Source organism: Sinocyclocheilus grahami, unplaced genomic scaffold, assembly GCF_001515645.1.
Source record: "Sinocyclocheilus grahami isolate Dianchi unplaced genomic scaffold, SAMN03320097.WGS_v1.1 scaffold2676.1, whole genome shotgun sequence".
NCBI lineage: Eukaryota > Metazoa > Chordata > Actinopteri > Cypriniformes > Cyprinidae > Sinocyclocheilus > Sinocyclocheilus grahami.
The window spans coordinates 24,535-30,868 of NW_015507854.1; the positions used below are offsets into that span (position 1 = coordinate 24,535).

General features: G+C 38.5%; 2 long non-coding RNA genes across 2 annotated transcripts in view; one reads left to right on the forward strand and one right to left on the reverse strand.

Moving 5' to 3' along the window:
* LOC107575496 (uncharacterized) overlaps nt 1-6,334 on the forward strand; it is an 18,451-nt gene that overhangs the window by 6,673 nt on the left and 5,444 nt on the right. Inside the window, exon 2 of the long non-coding RNA XR_001607886.1 lies at nt 5,948-5,954. This is a non-coding gene — a long non-coding RNA (uncharacterized lncRNA). The remainder of the gene's footprint in view (nt 1-5,947; nt 5,955-6,334) is intronic.
* On the reverse strand, nt 3,687-4,426 carry LOC107575495 (uncharacterized). The gene is made up of 3 exons (XR_001607885.1): nt 4,285-4,426; nt 3,969-4,026; nt 3,687-3,764 (listed from the first exon to the last, which is right to left on the reverse strand). It is a non-coding gene; the product is annotated as an uncharacterized lncRNA (long non-coding RNA).

The window sequence follows — 6,334 nt, forward strand, 5'->3', positions numbered from 1 at the left end:
TATATATATATATATATATATATAGTCAAAGGATAATTTAAGAAATTCATTGATGAAAAATGCAACTAGAATTGCCCGTGACAGACTGTTAAGTGTCTTTTATAACTGGTAGTGAGCTGTTACTCAGTGTTAAATCCTGTAGTAGGACAGTCATTAACAAAAAGCCACATTTGTGTCACGGTGTCCTGGTTTTACACTGGATAAATGAATAAAGCAGAGTAGTGACGCGTAACCTGGCAAGTATCTTCATTCACCAACACAGACCGCCTTGCTAAAACACACATGGGAGATGCGGAATGGATAAAAATAAGTAAAAAAATTAATAAGGTGGTCCTATGTTGTATAGTGAGAGAGGTTCAAAGATGGCCTTAGTCACGGTCTTGCGGCCAAAGATTGCCTACGCATTCAGCATGATCATCGCACACTGTGTTTGCTGCTACGACCCACTAGAATAAGCCCATTAATGGCATGTTTGAGTCATGCTCTTAACGAACTATGTTTTATTTCCTCTTTCCATATTGTGAATAATAAATATGTATAATTTTAAAGCCTAACTTATTGTAATAATTATTTGACATAGCCTACTTTTACACTCAGATTTATTCTTTGGCATCCTCGCGTACTAAACTGCGTTTAAAAAAAAAAAAGTTTTGCATGCTGGAGGTACGCTATTACGTCGTGTGCAGAGTGATGTTAACATTTAAGCTAACTGGTGAGCGAAAATGGCACTATCAAAGAGTCTAAAGAGGAAAGTTGACAGCGAAAATAGGGCATATAAAGAAGAATGGAAAGACAACTGTGCAGTCATTATACCTAGTTTTGTGAATTCAAAGTTCAAAGTTGCCGCTGTTTGCAAAGAATATAAGCCTTTTCAAATTAAAAGCTCTCAATTCATCTCAAAATAAAACATTACTGCAAAAACGTTGTCTTTACGTTTGCGCCAACGCCGGTGAGTCTCGTGAAAACCAAATTTTGTTAACAGGAGCAAAGGAAGCAAAGTTTCCTTACTTTAGCAAAGGAAAACCAGTCTCCTCTTGGCTTATATCGAAATCCTCCGACATTCTTCTTTACAAATCCTCATTTTGTACTTCTCATAATTGACCATTGTTTTGTTTTGATCTCTCCGCTGTGCTTTCGCGTTCATCACTTCTGAGCAGCGCATGCGCAAAGCCGACCTCATACATCATTTCCCGGAACTGCTTCCATGTACAACAGTGAGCGCAAGCTAGATTCAAGTGATTATTATGTTTTGAATATGGATTTTTTTTCTTACAAAAATGCATTGATTCACTACAGGAGGCCTTTTTTTATGGATGGGCGTTTTTTTATTTAACTTCTTTTGGACTGAAGCAATGCAACACCCACTGAGTGGGATTAAATGGCTTGAAAGATCAAAGACCATTTTTAATATAACTCCGACTGGATTCGTCTGAAAGAAGAAAGTCATATTCACCTAGGATGACTTGAGGGTGAGTAATTTAAGGGCTAATTTTCATTTTTGGGTGAACTAACCCTTTTAACTTTAACAGTCATGTAAGGTTGAGAAGCTATTCAGTGTGGAAGGGGTAGTGGTGAAGTGAAAAACTTATCTTAGAAAACAAACTTTCACCGATATCTTCGGACTGGAGAAGTGCATGTACTTAAAATTTACACAATCGAAGAGGGCGCTAATACGCATGTGCGAAGCACATATCACAGATCTATGCGGGTAGAATTGTTGCATTATTCCAAATAAATAAATTATGATGTAAAGAGATTTACAAAAAATTGACAAATAATTAGAATGAGATCCACAAATAAATTCACACAAACATTAAATTAACAAATAAATAAAATGAGATTTGCAAATAAAAAACATACTCACAAATACATGTTTATGTCACAAACACAACTTTGCCTGCCATTCATTTGTGAATCGTGTCCTGTACATTTGTAGATCGCTGCACGCATTTGTGGATTTTGAAACATTTCTAGTGTCAAGACGCTGACAAGCCACAAATGCGTGACTCCACCCACCATCTACTCAGGCCAATCAGGTAACAGCAACAATGCTGTTTCATGCATTCAGAGTTGTTTACACTGTTAAAGAGTAGGATTCTCATGCCAAGCATGGACGTATGACAGAATATTTATGTGCTAAAAATCTTACTTCTGGGTTTGTACAAGTTTCTGAGGTTTTTTTTTAGCTCTGTGGCTCTTCATGACATAAAAGAGGGTGAAACTCCTTATATGGGCATTTCTCCCGAAAGAGCGCGCCCACGCACACATCGACCAGAGCGAGAGCAAGATCATGCCCATCAACGCGCTTCATTCGGCAGCGCTACACGGGACTCGGTCGGGAAGAATGTCTCCAAAGAAGTGTGTTTTTGGTTGTAAGGGAAAGAACTTTGTTCAGCTTCCTAAAGAACCCAGTGTTAACAGTAGATGCAGTTTGTTTTTCCAGAGCAGCAACGCAGTTTCACAAGCGTGTTTGTTGACGAACGTTTTATAAACAAGGCCCAGTTCGAGGCTGGATTAGCACATCGTTTGATACTGAAAGATGGAGCGGTCCCAGCTATAAAAGATCCCGGTCATGATTCAGAAATGCAGACGGTAAGTGAAACTGCATCAAATGTCTGTGTTTTGTTGGCAGTCGGAGCTCAAATGCTTGTCAATCTTTAGCTCCGCCCACGACACGCCTCCAGGAGCTCGGCTTTTTCCAGAGAGAACCGTAAAGCTGTATCTTTCTTTTATAAATATGATAAAACTAAAGGCTATTTGGATATATGAAGGATGCAGTACTACTCTATAGGTACTCAAGATTAACATGAGCTTGGGTAAAACTGTGTGTTATGTTCCCTTTAAAAAATAACCCACCTTTATTTTTTCCTCCCCAACAGTGGCGTAGAAAGGGGAGGGGCACTTGGGGGCCCCCCTGAAAACTGATTGGCCCCCCAGTGTGCCCCCACCCGTCTACGTGTTTGTCACTCAAAAAAACAAAATTATAACTTTCGGCTTGCATTTGAATAATTAACGCTGCCGCGATGCCTCTCAACAACCGGACTACACAGGATGCGGCAAGCGGTGAAATCGCCGCACATGTAAAGTATTTATGTGAAGCATTTGTAGTTTGTATTCTCTAGTTTATGTATAGGTAATTATTTATACAGTAGTATATTTATAGTCAAACTCTCTCAGTAACTGTGTTTAGGTTTATACTGTTTTACTTCATTGTTGCATGTCTGTATTTATGTAGCACCGTGTTCCTGTGAGGCACGACATTTCCTTCCACTGTATGCCCCCACATGTAGCAGAATGACAGTAAAGCTCAACTTGACTTGACTTGCTTTCTCTCGTAGTGGATGTGTTTTGTGCAGTAGATGTGGTGTTTGTGATGCCCTCTAAATAAATTAGGTTATTTAGAGAATTTTGATGGATCATACAACTCTGTGAATTCTGTTACATTTAGAATGATCTTCATCATGTTTTCAACACTCTGACATGAGCTCAGTGAAATGTTCTATGATTGGTTGTTAATAACCTTGCTTAAAGCCGACGCGGCTGCCGCTTACAAAAAGATAAAATACTTTTATCTTTGGTGGTGACTGGCACAAAGAACCGTGCTCGTGGAAGCGGCAGGATTTTGGGTGGATGAGCACCGCTTGTGCTCCGCCTCTGCGCCGCCAGCGAGCAAGCGCATATAACCCCGCTTTTCTGGTTCTTTCTTTTAACCCATCCGGAAAGGACAACACCGAGACGTAGGCTGAGCTCACTCATCACGTTTACTGGAATATATGAAATGACACCAAACAGACATGAAATACAGCTCATCCGGTCTCATAACATTCTCCTCAACAGCTTTAATGCGACTGATTTACCAGTTCAACAAACAATAAATCAGTCTTTCCATAATTAAGAGCTCAATTTCTTTTTCTGTTGTTTTCTGAGCATAGAAAATATAGCATCATAAGAACATTCATACATCATACCTGGAATATATGAAATGACACCAAACAGACATGAAATACAGCTCATCCGGTCTCATAACTGTCAAAAAATAAATATACATGTGAAAATAAGCAATGAGAAAATACAGAGACAGAAACACAACGAATACCATGTGCTCCTAATGCACTCGACAGCGCGTTCAGAATAAAACATCAATTATCCGTCAACTCTATATCTCGTATGACTCAAATATGAAATAAAATACTTTTAAAATAACAATTTTGACCTCAAAGAGAAATAAAATAATCTCTGACAACATTTTATTTCTGTTCGACCGGAGAGAGATTTTACACCTACCATTCTCCTCAACAGCTTTCATGCGACTGAGGAGAAAATGGCCGACTCCACTAATAGGTTACCTTAGTCACCTGTAGGTGTCCCCATATCCCTTTCTTTTAGATGCACTTAATACATTCTATTCAATTAATATCTTAGAATTATTTTGCTATATGAACAATCATTTTGGCACAATTCATTACAAGTTTCTTTTCCCCGTTACACGCAGAGCAATACAGGGGTAGAGGAGAATCTACGAATATTGTTTGTTTGGATATAAACACTTCGAAATGGACCATATTCATAAAAAAGATGTTTGGTGTATGCAGTTTGCAACCTGAACATGACCGCCGCAACCTCAAACTTCATTCACCACAGTAAAACGGTTTCTTATGGATAATTTGACTAATATTGCTCATAATTTTTTTTAAATAATTTATTTAATTGTTATAATAATTTAGAATTGTAGTCATATTAATACTTAAGTATTATAATACATTTGTATATCATTATAAAAAAGTGTATATGTAAGAAGTGTAATCATCAATGATGGATAAATAATCAAGTACAGTTTGTTGTAAATATAACTCCACTCGTTTCTGGTACTGTCACGATACTGTGTCGATGAATGCACGAAGACGAAGATGAAGGAAAACAGTCTTTAAAGGTCCCATATTGTACACTTTTCTGGAGTTTTATTTTAGGTTTTGATGTCCTTAAGAATATATATTTGCGGTATAAGTACCAAAAACCATCTCAATATATTTTTACAGCTCCTCTCTCAGGAGCTCTGCTGAGAACAGGTCGATTTTGGCCTGTCTAATTATTATTCATGAGCCTCTCTTCTGATTGGCTTGTTGTTTTCTGAGTGACGCACGGCCAGGCCAACCACAGGTAACTAGGGTCAGCGACGTCACAGCGCTAGCTGGAGGCAGCTAAACAAAGGAAAAAAGCCAGGAAATTTCAGTTTTGACAATATGGGACCTTTAATAAATCCACAGAGAGCTAATTCCAAGGTAAGGGAAGGCTGGTGACACATAACATTGATGAGACCCGACAAACTAACACTGAACAGACAGGAACTTAAATACACAGATCAAACTAGCATAATGACTAGACACACCTGAACTGAATGACGAAATCAAATCAAAAACCATGACAACTAACCAGATGGTGACAACGGTGCAAACAGACTACTTTTCATTACCTGATGGGACACACTTATAGTGTTGTAAAAATAAAAGTGTTTACATAGCTTAATTTTAATTTTAAATACTTTGCATTTTAAAAGCAACTTCAGACTAATTGTCTGTTCAGTCGTCCCTATAACATGACATAATTTTAATTTGTGGTGCTTCTAATTAAGTGATAAAAATCAGTTGCAAATGGTGTACAAAATAAATATCACCACTACTCATCTTTGCACCAATAAAACTTAAAAACACCGTTTTTCTAATATTTAACGTACATTGGAAAGGTTTCCGTGACCTCTCGCGAGATCTCGGCAAAAAGTCTCATGATTTATTTCCAGAACATGGTGCATGATGGGATACACTAAGCCTCGAATAGTGCTCCGGAGCGGTATTAGAGATTGTGTGGATTTAGTGTGCGTTAAGGGCACTGCGCTTTGCCGTTTTAAGACCTGGGACAGTCTTGCGCACTTACGCGCTCTCAAGTGGCCAAGACCGCAAGTGTGGGTTTTTGGACAAGGCATAACAAAAACTGCGACAGGTACCCACCTCTGCTAAATATATTTCTGATCTGCAAAGCTGGATTTGCTTCACCTGAATGTCACACATCTCACTGGAGAACCATTTGAGTACACAATTCACTCTCCTCAACTTATAATCAGAGAAAAGTTGTTCACTATATCAAAGACTATATCTGACCCAGGAACACCCTGTTTAATGTTTCAAGACAGTCAGATAGATAAATTAAAGGCGGTATTTCACCCAAAAATGTAAATTCTGTCATACTCTCTCTCATGCACTCACACTCATTTACACACACACACACACACACACACACACACACACACACACTCACTCACACACTCACACCCTCACCCACC